Source organism: Argiope bruennichi, chromosome 7, assembly GCF_947563725.1.
Source record: "Argiope bruennichi chromosome 7, qqArgBrue1.1, whole genome shotgun sequence".
Taxonomy (NCBI): domain Eukaryota; kingdom Metazoa; phylum Arthropoda; class Arachnida; order Araneae; family Araneidae; genus Argiope; species Argiope bruennichi.
In genome coordinates, this window is record NC_079157.1 from 67,664,977 (window position 1) to 67,680,684 (window position 15,708).

Sequence of the window (15,708 nt, forward strand, 5' to 3'; positions counted from 1 at the left end):
TCGAAGAAAAAATTATTAGGAAGGTGCAATGAACAGAAAAATAAAAAAAAATATTTTACTCAATTCAATTTTATAAGGTATCAAAAATCACCTTAATTTAAAGAAAAAATTTTGTTACAATTTTCGGTAAGAAAACATACTTTTTTCAATTTCTTTAGAATTTCCAAAATAGCAAATTCTAAAGAAAATGTCCAAAATTTAAATACATATACCCCTTCTCCCATGTAAAACTCCATGCTTAATGTACTGCTGACTGAAGTCAGCAATATGCTTACTTTGAAAATGGGAAAAACGAAGAAAATCTGATTCTAGAAATGTAATTATAAAAGTAAAAATTATTTGGAAAGTGCAGAGAATGGAAAAATAATTACTTTATTCAATTCAAGATTCCACGGTAGCAAAAGTTACTTACAATTAACGGAAAAATAATCATGAAATTTTCGAAATGAAAACGTACTTTTTTTTATTTCTTTAAAATTTCCAACTGCACTTTCTAAAGAAAGAGTCTAAAATTCTAATATACATACCCCCTCTCACATGTAAAACTCTATGCTTAATGCACTGCACATTAAAGACAGCAATATGTTTACTTTGAAAATTAAAAAAATTAAAAAAATATGATTCTAGAAATGTAATTATAAAAGTAAAAATTATTAGGAAGGTCCAAAGAATGGAAAAAATTTGTTTTCTACATTTCAAAATTCCACGATTTAAAAAGTCACTTTAAACTAACGGAAAAATAATCATGAAATTTTCGAAATGAAAACGTACGTTTTTTCTATTTCTTTAGAATTTCCAACTGCAATTTCTAAAGAAAGAGTCAAAAATTCTAATATATGTATACTTCCTCACCCATGTAAAACTGTAGGATTAATGTACTGCACACTGGAGTCAGCAATATATTTACTTTGAAAATGGGAAAAGTTAAGAAATTCCAATTCTAGAAATGCAATTATAAAAATAAAAATTATTAGGAAGGTGCAGTGAACGGAAAAATAAAAAAAATATATATTTTACTCAATTCAATTTTATACGGTATCAAAAATCACTATAAATTAATGAAAAAATGTTTTTGAAATTTTCGAAAACAAAACGTACTTTTTTCAATTTCTTTAAAATGTTTCCAACTGAAAATTCTAAAGAAAAAGTCCAAAATTCAAATATATATACCCTTTCTCCCATGTAAAACTCTAAGATTAATGTACTGCTGACTGAAGTCAGCAATATGTTTACTTTGAAAATGGGAAATATTAAGAAAATCTGATCTTAGAAATGTAATTATAAAAGTAAAAATTATTAGGAAGGTCCAAAGAGCGAGAAAAAAAAATTGTTTTTTTTATTTCAAAATTCCACGATATCAAAAGTACCAAAAATAATCATGGAATTTTCGAAATGAAAACGTACTTTTTTTCTATTTCTTTAGAATTTCCAACTGCAATTTCTAAAGAAAGAGTCAAAAATTCTAATATATATATACTTAATCACCCATGTAAAACTGTAGGATTAATGTACTGCAGACTGGAGTCAGCAATATATTTACTTTGAAAATGGGAAAAGTTAAGAAATTCCGATTCTAGAAATGCAATTATCAAAATAAAAATTATTAGGAAGGTGCAATGAACGGAAAAATAAAAAAAATATATATTTTACTCAATTCAATTTTATACGGTATCAAAAATCACTATAAATTAATGAAAAAATGTTTTTGAAATTTTCGAAAAGAAAACGTACTTTTTTCAATTTCTTTAAAATTTTTCCAACTGAAAATTCTAAATAAAAAGTCCAAAATTCAAATATATATACCCTTTCTCCCATGTAAAACTCTAAGATTAATGTACTGCTGACTGAAGTCAGCAATATGTTTACTTTGAAAATGGGAAAAATTAAGAAAATCTGATCTTAGAAATGTAATTATAAAAGTAAAAATTATTATGAAGGTCCAAAGAGCGGGAAATTTTTTTTAATTTTTTTTATTTCAAAATTCCACGATATCAAAAGTGCCAAAAATAATCATGAAATTTTCGAAATGAAAACGTACTTTTTTCTATTTCTTTAGAATTTCCCACTGGAATTTCTAAAGAAAGAGTTAAAAATTCTAATATATATACTTCCTCTCCCATGTAAAAATGCAGGCTTAATGCATTGCACGTTGAAGTCAGCAATATATTTATTTTAAAAATTGGAAAAATTAGAACATCTCACTCTAGAAATGTAATTATAAAAGTCACTTTAAACTAACGGAAAAATAATCATGAAATTTTCGAAATGAAAACGTACTTTTTTTCTATTTCTTTAGAATTTCCAACTGCAATTTCTAAAGAAAGAGTCAAAAATTCTAATATATATATACTTCCTCACCCATGTAAAACTGTAGGATTAATGTACTGCACACTGGAGTCAGCAATATATTTATTTTAAAAATGGGACAAATAGAACATCTCACTCTAGAAATGTAATTATAAAAGTAAAAATTGTTAGGAAGATTCAGAGAATGGAAAAAAAAATCATTTTATTCCATTCAAGATTCCACGGTATCGAAAGTCACTTTAAATTAATGGAAAAATAATCATGAAATTTTCGAAATGAAAACGTTATTTTTTTCTATTTCTTTAAAATTTCAAATATCAATTTCATACGAGAGAGTCAGAAATTCTAATATACATACCCCCTCTCCCATGTAAAACTTTAAGCTTAATGTACTGCACACTGAAGTCAGCAATATATTTACTTTGAAAATGGGAAAAATTAAGAAATTCTGATTCTAGAAATGCAATTATCAAAGTAAAATTTATTAAGAAGGTGCAATGAACGGAAAAATAAAAAAAAATATTTTACTCAATTCAATTCTATAAGGTATCAAAAATCACTTGAATTTAAAGAAAAATTTTTGTTGAAATTTTCGAAAAGAAAACGTATTTTTTTTCAATTTCTTTAGAATTTCCCCAACTGAAAATTCTAAAGAAAAGGTCCAAAATTCAAATACATATGCCTCTTCTCCCATGTAAAACTCTATGCTTAATGTACTGCTGACTGAAGTCAGCATTATGTTTACTTTGAAAATGGGAAAAATGAAGAAAATCTGATTCTAGAAATGTAATTATAAAAGTAAAATTATTTGGAATGTGCAGAGAATCGAAAAATAATTACTTTATTCAATTCAAGATTCCACTGTAGCAAAAGTTACTTTCAATTAACCAAAAAATAATCATGAAATTTTCGAAAAGAAAACGTACTTTTTTTTTTATTTCTTTAAAATTTCCAACTGCAATTTCTAAAGAAAGAGTCTAAAATTCTAATATACATACCCCCTCTCACATGTAAAACTCTATGCTTAATTCACTGCACATTGAAGTCAGCAATACGTTTATTTTAAAAATAACAAAATTAAGAAAATCTAATTCTAGGAATGTAATTATTAAAGTAAAAATTATTTGGAAGGTGCAATGAATGGTAAAATAAAAAAAAATTTTTTTATTCAATTCAAGCTTCCATGTTATCAAAAATCACTTTAAATTAACGTAAGAATGTTGATGAAATTTTCGAAAAGAAAACATACTTTTTCAAATTTCTTTAGAATTTCCCCAACTGAAAATTCTAAAGAAAAGTCCAAAATTCAAATACATATAATCCCCTTATATAAAACTCTATTTTTAATGCACTGTACATCGAATTTGCAATAGGTTTACTTTAAAAATGGAAAAATTAAGAAAATCATATTCTCGAAATATAATTTTCATAGAGTTCTAAAAATATAATTATCACAGTCAAAATTCTTAGGTAGGGGCTATAAATGGATAAATAAAAAAATATTTTACATTACCTGTTTTCTTCATCTCTTCTTTCATCTAGGTAAGTAATTTGTTTTCATCCCTGAAAGAAAGAAAAGAAAATTTATTCCTTAATTTACGAAAATATTGCTTGTTAACTAACCTGTTAACATTAGAAACTTTTATTTAACAAAATTTTCGAGAAAGAAATATACGGCATATGTTAGTTTGCAATAGCCTGAATCCTCGTTTCAAGATGAGTGACTAAGACTAAGAAAGTAGGCCACTTTTTTCGTTACATGCGGTTGATCAAAACAGAAATTTCCATTTTTGGTTATTTTCAAAGCATCCATGTGTCATTTCAAACAAATTCTGTTGGCTACGTAGATTCTAGAATGTTCTCACACGCATGCAAGGAAAGCAAAAAAATGCTGATTACACGAAGCTTGTGCAGAGCAGGTGCTTCAAAAGCACGTGTTGACTGATTCAGAAAAAAAATCATACTTATCATTAGCTGAAGTCAATTAGCTTTTTGCCATTAATTAATAGTAAAACTTCTTGCGAAATAACTAATGCTAAAAATAGCGGAGTTTATTTAAATAAATGTATGCTAGCAATGCAGCAAATAAATAATTAATTTCAATGACGAAATTTCGAGATATACGGTTCGGAACATTTAAAAAAAAAAAAAGAGCAAAGAAATTCTGAAAATGTATAATAGGAAATATTGATTGATAATTGCTAGAAAAAGAAGGATTCAACCGTACTCGTAAAATAATTCAATTCTAATAAAAATGCATATTAGTTGTTGTTATTGTGCCTTATGGTACTTTACAAGCCCGCTGACAGATATCTGTCAGCGATTTAAGCCGAGTGAGAGTCTCTTGTTTTTTCAGAAGCGCTAACTAAGGCCAAGAGTACGACTTAGCTACTTCATGCATCACATTCACTTGTACAACCCCTTTTTACAGGGGGGGGGGGCACATTCACACACCTCACAGATAGAACACAGAAGAAGAACTATCCCCTAATCGGGACACGAATCCGGGACGCCGAGATCATAGGAAGACGCGTTAGCACATTAGTTACAAAGTGTAAGTGCTGTAGACGAATGCTAAACATAATGTCAATTATCATAGGATATTGTTTTTACGGTATTCGCTAACTCTGACTCAGATATATACTTTTATGAAAGTCCAAATGATAATTTAATAATTGAACATAAACTAAAATTTCTTTATGATCAGATTTGCAAAAAGTTTGATTTATATAGCTTGTTATTTTTGCATCATTATTTTTTCACATATTTTGAAATACTAACCAAGCAGATTTGACAATCTAAGAAACAGTTTTTTTTTGTATAATTTTTATTGAACAGAAGCAGTTTAATTTTATTTATCTGCTCATCAAATTCACTCCTCCCCTTCCGAGTGCATTTTTTTGATATTTATTATTTTTATTATTATTACTTTTTTATTTTCTTCGTTGCATAATTTTCCCTTAGCCTTGCTTTAATTTGGAAATTTAATCAATTCCACTTTAATTTATTGTTTAAATTTTATGGGAGCTGACAGAAAATAGAGAGATACATAAAATAATGAACACAACGGTTGAAGGTTTCTTTAGTAATATGAGTTATATGATTATCAAAATTTGAAGCTTTAAAACATTTTGTTGAAGAAGTTATTAAGAGGCCAAATTGCATAAAATATTTAATTGAAAAGTTAAGCGAGCATTAATCTTGGTGAATCAGCCGGTCGAAAATGGTGGTTAGCATATATACATGTAATGATATTTGAAAATCTAATTTGAAACTTAATTACTTTCCTAATTCTTATCTTAAATTAGTCCAGGTTAACTTCATTCCGAAATGTTCTCTTATTTCTTGATCCAATTCTCTCTTTTTATTTAATTATTTTTAACACGCACTAAAAAAACTGATGACTGATGCATTTTCTCACTCTCTGAACAAAGAGATAAAAATTCCTAACACTAGCGCATACTTTTCAAAAATACCTTAGATTCCCTTGCCTAAATCTACACGTTTCAAAGAAATCCCTATCAGATTCTCTTAGTAAAATTACTGATGGGAAAAATTTCAACCACTTTGTTATTGTATCGCTAAGTAAACAAAATTATATTCTAATATTTACAACATATTTATACATTTTTTTGGGAGTCACAATACGTGAGAGTACTGTTAACTTCGAAAAAGAGTGATTATAAAGCACAAAAGGTCATAAAAGAATAAGTGTAAATAGCGTGTTAAAGCAGAACGACAAATGAAACTCAAAAGGTGTTTGAAAACATCAATCAATATTCTCTGGATTCTTTGTGGTTCGAGATTAATTAATCAGAAGCGAGAAATCAAATGATAAATTAATAGCGCTATCAGAAGGTAACGTAAATTCAAAGGAATATGGAGCAAAAATTGAAATAATTATTTTGTTAATTTTAATTAAAAACCATAAAAAGATATTTTTTCATTCCATTTTGTTTACATTATTGGAAATTCTAACAGAAAATAATGCTCCTTCTTAATATTTGACTTTATTAAAAATCCTTTTATATTAAAGCAGAAATGTTTTTAAAAAAATTGAGAAAAAAAAACGAACTTTTCTTAGCATAAACAAAATCAAAATAAAGAATGCAAAACTCGTGCATTTCTATGCCTAGAGCAATGTACATTGGAATTAGTAACATGTTTACTTTTAAAATCGAAGAATCAACAAATGTTTATTTTAGAAAAGTATTTCTTGGAATTTCCTAGAAGAAAATGGGTTTTACTGATCACATATAAAATTTTTGGGAAGGCACAGTGGGAAAATAAAAAAAATTATTTCATCTGACATATCTTCGCCATTTTTTTTTATTTCTTTGTGTAAACCCCCCCCCGCCCAGAAAAGAATCAATAAGTCACACTTATTTGAAGAAACAATTCCTTGTTTACTTGTTATCTTTAGAAATTCATGTTTAAAAATTTTTCCAAGAAACTTATGACCTGCTTACAAATGTGTAAATTTTGTTCACTTTCTCATGAACTTTCCAAAACAAATTTCCATTCTCGGTTATCTTGAAACCGACAGTGAGTCACATCAAAAAAAATTTATTAACTGTGTATTTTTTTATAGTTTTCGGAACCCAGCATGTGAGAAAATGTACAATGCTGAGTTGACTTCACGAAACTTTGGATGAGGTGTTTCTAAATCGCATATCGATTTCTTCCGAAAAAATGTCCTATATTTCAATAATTAAAACATCAATTAATTGATTACTAGCAATTAAATCATCCCACCAGAGGGCACTTCAGAAATGAGGATGAGAAGCTCCTAGTATGGTGGTTTGTTCTCGTCATCCTGGTGGTCCAGAAATGGTAAGGGTCGCTTACCTCCTATCGATGACGGGACTACCCACGTGAAGGGTTGTACCGTGGCCGGTGATGGCCCTTAGGTCTCAACCATAACTAACACCAGTGTTGCTGTTATGACGGTCCGGTCATTCAGATTTATTTGTGTGTCTTCGGACAAGTCAGAATAGCGGTTATGGCTATGATTACTAACCATTAACAACAAGTTTTCTGGCTAAGTTATTAGAAGCTGCCAGGAAAGAAGTTACTAGCTTTAGAAAACAGTAGAGCTTAAAGAAATAAGAGCGCATTAATAATGCAAATAAATATATAAATAGAATGCCGAACGTAGATGATATACATTTCGGAACATGAAATAAAATGAACAAAGAAATTCGGGAAATGAATGGTAAAGAATACTGATTAACAATTTCCAGTATAAACGTAATTCAAATGTACTCTTATAATAATTCAATTATAGTTAAGATGCATGCTATTTATAATCTTTACGTAATGAAGAAGTACAAAACATAACATTTATCTTAGAAAATTAAATATCGATTCAATGAATGCATAAAATCGAAAATTATATTATAATCAGATTTGCAAGATTTTTTAATATATTTCTTTTGCTATTTTTGCAACATTTTGTTTTCATGTTTCGAGATACAAACCCCTGATATTTGATGCTGTTATAAAATTATATTTCCCCTATAGTTTACGTTGAACAGAAATAGTTTAATTTAAATCTTCTACAAGTTGAAATTATCAATACACATTATTACTAATACAACATTTTCTTGGTAAAGATGAAGATGGCATGGAATTCTTTAGAAAAATATTATGGATAATGTATGTTAAGTTAATGTTATTTCGTTAGCTATTACACAAAATAAATATTCGATTATCATCGGCATATTTCCTGTGTGTAAAAATATTTTAGCATTGCATGGCCGAATAGAGGAAACTTTTGAAATTTTAACTTTATTTTTTCATCATGAGAGGCATAATTTACGAACAAATAATAAGTGGTAAGAAATACGTCAGTCTACATTGCGACACAAAAGGAAAAGAAACCAAAATTGTACTGTTCAGTGGTTTTTACTATGAGATTTTGATAGGGATTTCTTTGACACTTATCGAAAAGAAATTTTAGGTATCTATAAAAAAGAAAATGTTGCAAGCATTAAGGCAAAATGAGCCATTTTATAGAGCGCGTGTAGAATAAATTAAATAAAAAACGGGAATTGGATCAGGAAATAAGAGACCATTTCAGAATGAAATTAATATAAGCTAAATTAAGATAAAAATCTGGAAATGAATTAAGATTTAAATTAGATTAAGAGATATCAACACACACACACATACATACATCGGTATCAAAACTGGAAGCGGAGTAGGAAATTCGCAAAACAACGCATTAATTTGCTAATCAGGGGATGAAATGAATGCCGATAGCAAAAAAAAAACATAGAAATTTCTGCAGACAGCTTTAAGTAAAATGATACTGTCTTCACTTTGAATGCTATAACAGATCAAAGCTACAGGATAGAAAAGCGACATAAATCTGAAATACAAAAATGAGATACAAAATAACCAATAATAAAATGATATTAATACAACACTTTACAATGACATTAATACAACACTTACGTATACTTTATTACAAGGCCATGAATTTAAGTAAAATGACACTGTATTCACTTTGAATGCTATAACAAATCAAAGCTACAGAGATGGAAAAGCGACATAAATCTGAAATACAAAAATGAGATACAAAATAACCAATAATAAAATGATATTAACACAACACTTTACAATGACATCAATACAACACTTATGTATACTTTATAACAAGGCCATGAATTTAAGTAAAATGACACTGTCTTCACTTTGAATGCTATACCAGATCAAAGCTACAGAGATAGAAAAGCGACATAAATCTGAAATACAAAAATGAGATACAAAATAACCAATAATAAAATGATATTAATACAACACTTTACAATGACATCAATACAACACTTATGTATACTTTATAACAAGGCCATGAATTTAAGTAAAATGACACTGTCTTCACTTTGAATGCTATACCAGATCAAAGCTACAGAGATAGAAAAGCGACATAAATCTGAAATACAAAAATGAGATACAAAATAACCAATAATAAAATGATATCAATACAACACTTTACAATGACATCAATACAACACTTATGTATAATTTATAACAAGGCCATGAATTTAAGTAAAATGACACTGTCTTCACTTTGAATGCTATACCAGATCAAAGCTACAGAGATAGAAAAGCGACATAAATCTGAAATACAAAAATGAGATACAAAATAACCAATAATAAAATGATATTAATACAACACTTTACAATGACATCAATACAACACTTATGTATACTTTATAACAAGGCCATGAATTTAAGTAAAATGACACTGTCTTCACTTTGAATGCTATACCAGATCAAAGCTACAGAGATAGAAAAGCGACATAAATCTGAAATACAAAAATGAGATACAAAATAACCAATAATAAAATGATATCAATACAACACTTTACAATGACATCAATAGAACACTTAAGTATACTTTATAACAAGGCTGAACAAAAATATAAGTAAAGAAAGGTAAATAAGAAAGATTGGTGGATTATTTAAGTTTTAGGAATTGAGGTAAGAATGTTATTGTCAGTGAGGTTATTTATTAAGCGTTTGATTTGATTTGTAATTGAGTGTCTTTTGTTGCATATATTATTAATTTTTTATGAGTTCATTTAAAGTGGTGTTTTTTACAGATACATTTTTTTTGTTGTTATATTTTTACTTACAATGTAACGCTAACAAACGCGGCACAGAAATCGCTCTTATTATACACTGCAAGTCAAATATAAATAAATAACTACACGAACATTTCAGACTATTTCATTGAACATTTTTCCAGCTGCACTTAACTCAACGCTTCGCCAATTAATGAAACTGAAAATTATAATCAGAAATGCTCTGGATAAAGCACACCAAAAACTCTATTCTCAAATGAAAGAAGAAGTAAAAGGAATCAAGAAACAGGCATCAAACAAAGTTTAATCGGGCACAGAAGTAGGCTTAACTTGTGCCAGGTGGTTAATCGCTTTGACTTACCCAGAAAAATTCATTGCCATATCTTCCAAAATTGGCTTTTCATTATCTTATACCACAAAATATTACCATTTTTAATGACATCAATTTCATTTCCGTACAATCTTTTTCTTTTACTTTAAATTTTTTTATTGTAAAACACAATTTGTAACAAATTTTTTATGTCATGAAATTCAGTCTTATTCAACAAAGTATTCATCATTAAAATAAAGTTTTAAAAATAGCTTTTTCGAAGATTAATTTTAAAGCAGTATTGAAACAAGGGAAAATGTAAAAAAAAATATATATAATAGATAAAAATACAGAAATACAAAGCAAAATAAATAAATAAACAAAATAAAAATCCCACGAGATTTTTAATCGTTCCGTATTTCTAACTTGGACACTTGAAAAAGAAGCATTTAGCTTTACATTAAAAACTTTAACATTTATTTCGAAAATTTTAACAGACAATAAGTCTGCAGTTTTAGAACGGTTTTATTCATAATGATAATTATTCTCAATGAATTTTTCGTTTTGTAAAATAACCAAACCACCCCTAACTGGAACTATGCAGAATGTTTAAAACGTTATTGATTCAAGTGTATCGATAAAATAATGATAGCTCTGTTTTTTCATGATTTCATTTCCTTTTTATTCGGTTATTATAAATGGAGTTACGAGAGAAAATTTTAAAATACTTTCAATAGCTAACGAATTGCATATATTTCAGCTCAGATTAACTGCAAAGTTGAAAGAAGTTTAGAATTCGGACGAAATTAGTAAAATACTTCCAATTGTTAACGAATTGCTTATATTTAAGTTCAGATTAACTGCGAAGTGGAAAGAAGTTTAGAATTCGGACGAAATTTGTAAAATACTTCCAATAGTTAGCGAATTGCATACACTTCAGCTCAGATTAACTGCGAAGTTGAAAGAAGTTTAGAATTCGGACGAAATTAGTAAAATACTTCCAATAAACGAATTGCATGCACTTCAGCTCAGATTAACTGCGAAGTTAAAAGAAGTTTAGATTTCGGTATTAAATAAATGTGTGAATCCATGTCAAATTTTAATTGAACTTCATTTTATTAATTAAAAAAAGTTAAAAGTCCTTTAAGTGGGGTGTTCTTAAAATGCTAAAGAGAACTTTAAAATAAATCAGAAATACATAAAAATGATGAAATATACATATTAAAAAAGTATTTATAACAATATATGTTAAATATCAATAAAATTCATAATTTTAAAAATTTACTTTTTTTTCCTTGGCATAGGGAGCGCTATAATTCTTGATGAATATTAAAGAAAAATTTAAAACACCATTTTTATCCTTTATGGGCTTGCATCTGTTAATAACAAATTAAAACAAAAGCATTGAAATAGATTAGTACGATTTTGAAGTTGAAATATGTATTTAAGAAAAAATTCATATAGTTCTGTAATTAATAAATTTTAAATGCATTTATTAATTGTTTGGTTTATTTTTTTTAAGAGTTGCGTTCTAATAACGTCCCATTTCGAAATAAAATAAAAGTTTTTTTAAGAGTGAGGATTTCGTAATTTCCGAACCATGGAAGCGATGATGCCTTAACGGAATCTAAAACAGGGATAAAAAAGACGTGGTTCTATTTTGAAAATAATTTTTTTAAAAAATAGAATAAATTTTTAAAATTTTAAATTTTTTAAAAAAAATATTTAATCGCCATACAACTAAGATTTTTATTTTGGTTGTATGGAGAAACTGGTTCAGAGTACCATTCTGAGTCTTAGAGATATCACCAATGAAAAAAAAAACCGTGCCTACTAACAAGCGCTTCTAAATATGGCCCTAATTTCATTTTTCTACAAATTGTAAATTATTCAATAATTTCAAATATCATAGAAAAATAATTTTAAAATTGGTATGATTCAGTTTTATCTTTGAATGAAATTATCTTTCAACTTCATCTGTATTTGGTAATATTCCAACATGTTAAAGAAATTTTTACATTTAATGGTAATAAATAATATCTAATAATATCTAAATATCTGATTAATTAAAACATTTTAATGATTTCATTAAAAATATCAATAAAAACAAAGCAGCAACTTTTAAAATTATTTCATAGACCAGAAAATAAAAATCAAGAGATATCTGTTAAATCATTTTTAATTCTTTGTTTAAAATATAAAAAAATTAAAAATTTGCATTTTAACAAGCCGCAATCTTTAAATTTTTAAGGACAAATAAAATAAGATTTAATTTTTAAAAACAAAAGATAATACTGCAAGATTTGAATTTAACGAGTGCATTAAAGTAAAAAATTATGGTACATATTGGAAGATATATGTATTCAACCATTAAGTTTATTGTTATCAAATTAGAGATATATAGACAAAATAATTCTTCTTTTCTTTGGTTAGTACTATAGTTGAATATTATATTCCTTTTATAAAAAAATATCTCACTTTTTTGTCATAATAATTGTAATACTTTTAAAATGAAAATGTATTATGTGCAAGTTAAATTAGTTTATATACTAAAACAGCACATATTTGGCCATTTTTTATATTTAAAATAAAATCTAAACCTCTTACCTATATTGACTTATGTATTAGAAAAAATTTGTATTTAGAAAAAATAATTTCTTAAGTGAATTTAGAATCAAAACTGTGGACTCCTCAAATTGATACATTTCATTGCTAATTAGGGATTGGATTTGGACAGGTGGAATTTAGAGGAGCAAGAGCCAATTCCGGCTATTAAATGACAGACACATGATTGAGAAATAATTTTTTTTTATCTAAGTAAATGTCATGTAAATATAAAATTGCAGAAATGACATTTAAAATCTTAATTTAATAAAGCATCGTATATGTCGATAGAACATAAAATGAACTATATAATGCACCATTAATAATTTTCATCATTTGCCTAAATTCCGAATTCATGCAGGCAATTAAATGATGAAAGAGCATTTAACATCTTAATTTAATAAAGCACCGTATATATCGATAGAACATAAAAATGAGCTACATATGTACCATAATAATTTCCACCATTTGTTTAAATTCCGAATTGATGCAGGCAATTAAATGATGAAAGAGCATTTAACATCTTAATTTAATAAAGCACCGTATATATCGATAGAACATAAAAATGAGCTACATATGTACCATAATAATTTCCACCATTTGTTTAAATTCCGAATTGATGCAGGCAATTAAATGATGAAAGAGCATTTAACATCTTAATTTAATAAAGCACCGTATATATCGATAGAACATAAAAATGAGCTACATATGTACCATAATAATTTCCACCATTTGTTTAAATTCCGAATTGATGCAGGCAATTAAATGATGAAAGAGCATTTAACATCTTAATTTAATAAAGCACCGTATATATCGATAGAACATAAAAATGAGCTACATATGTACCATAATAATTTCCACCATTTGTTTAAATTCCGAATTGATGCAGGCAATTAAATGATGAAAGAGCATTTAACATCTTAATTTAATAAAGCACCGTATATATCGATAGAACATAAAAATGAGCTACATATGTACAATAATAATTTCCACCATTTGTTTAAATTCCGAATTGATGCAGGCAATTAAATGATGAAAGAGCATTTAATATCTTAATTTAATAAAACATCGTATATATCGATAGAACATAAAAATGAGCTAAATATGTACCATAATAATTTCCACCATTTGTTTAAATTCCGAATTGATGCAGGCAATTAAATACTGAAAGGACATTTAAAATCTTAATTTAATAAAGCATCGTATATATCGATAGAACATAAAAATGACATATTTAACTCCAAATTTTATAAATAATCTTAGATATCTCATACAATGCAGTAATTTTTAGAAACTAATATACACATTATAATGAATGAAATTTGCAAAAATTGATAAACGTTTTACAGTAAATTTGATTTTAATTAAAATCATATTATATTCGTTAATAAAATAAAATGAGAAATTCTTTAATAATACAAGAAAGTAAATTGCCTTGAGGAGTTTTCCCAATAAATAATTTGGAAACAAAATTTAGAATAGGAAATTATTGATTTTTCACTTATAAATATAACCAAAAGAAAAAAAATTAGCCGAAACGGGAAAAATTTATTTAAAGTTAATTTTCACGAGATTTTCCTTTTCAACTCTTATTTTTTACAAATATTGAATATTCTACCAGAAATCATTGTTGCTTCGTAAATTTTCACTGTTATCCGAGATTTTAATTAACCATCACAATTCTCATGAAATTTTAGAAATGAAACGGGTTTTTCTTATAAAATACAGTCTTAATAAGAAGATGCAACACCCAAAGGCAGCGTTGCCATAATTATTGCATTATACAGTAGAATAAGCTATATGTCTATCTACTATTAAAATGGACGAATTAAAGAAAGTGCTTAGTTTTAAAACGTTTTCAGTGATATTTTCTAAAAGAAAACGGTCTTCACTTATCACGTGTAAAATCTTTGAGAAGGCTCAATAGGCAAATAAAAAATGATTTCACCTGACACATCTTCGTCATTTCGTCTTTCGTCTGTGTAAGCAAGTTGTTTTCGTCCCTAAGTGAAAAATCAACAAGTCACACTTATTTTAAGAAAATGTTTGCTTGCTAACCTGTTACATTTCAAATTTCGTGCTCACAAAGTTTTTCCAGAAAGATTCATATGAGCTACATTAGCATTTTTTGATCAAAACAAGATGACCTAAACAAGGTTAAGATATGGCAAATGGTAACATGTTATTTGCTTTTACATTTGCTAGCTCAAAATAGGAACTTCCATTTTTGGTTATTTCCAAAGGACAACGTGCCACTTCAAGCAAATTTCGATTGCTGCGAATTTTCTAGAGAGTTCTCTCACGCATGGGAAGAAACTGTAGAATACTGAGTTGACTGCACGAAGACTTTCTTGCGCCAGGTGTTTCAAAAGCACCTGCCGATTGCTTTAGAAAAACAACTTATTGAATATTAACTAAGTGTGACTAAATCAAAGTTTAACTATTTAATAGCAATTAACCGTAAGCACTGACTCGAAATTAAAATTACAAGGCAACACAAAAGTGAAATTTAATTAAGTGTGTATTAATAATCTGAAAAACAAATATATAATTAAATAGAGTGCCGAATTATAATGATATACTTTTCGGAACATGGAAAAATGAAAAAGTAAAGAAATTTCGAAAATAAAAAATTGAGAATATGCATTAACAATTTTTAATATAACTATAACTAAACGATTGCTGTAAAATAATTCAGTAAGTTACAAAATGTAAGTATTTAAAGATGCAAAGTAAAATAACAATTATCATAGAAATTAAAAAGTCAGTTTAATGAATGTTAATATATATATATATATATATATATATATATCCTAAACTAAATGGTAATGTGCTATTAGCATACTATGTATTCACAGAAGAGTAAAAAAGGATAGGAAAAACTTTCAAGTTTTA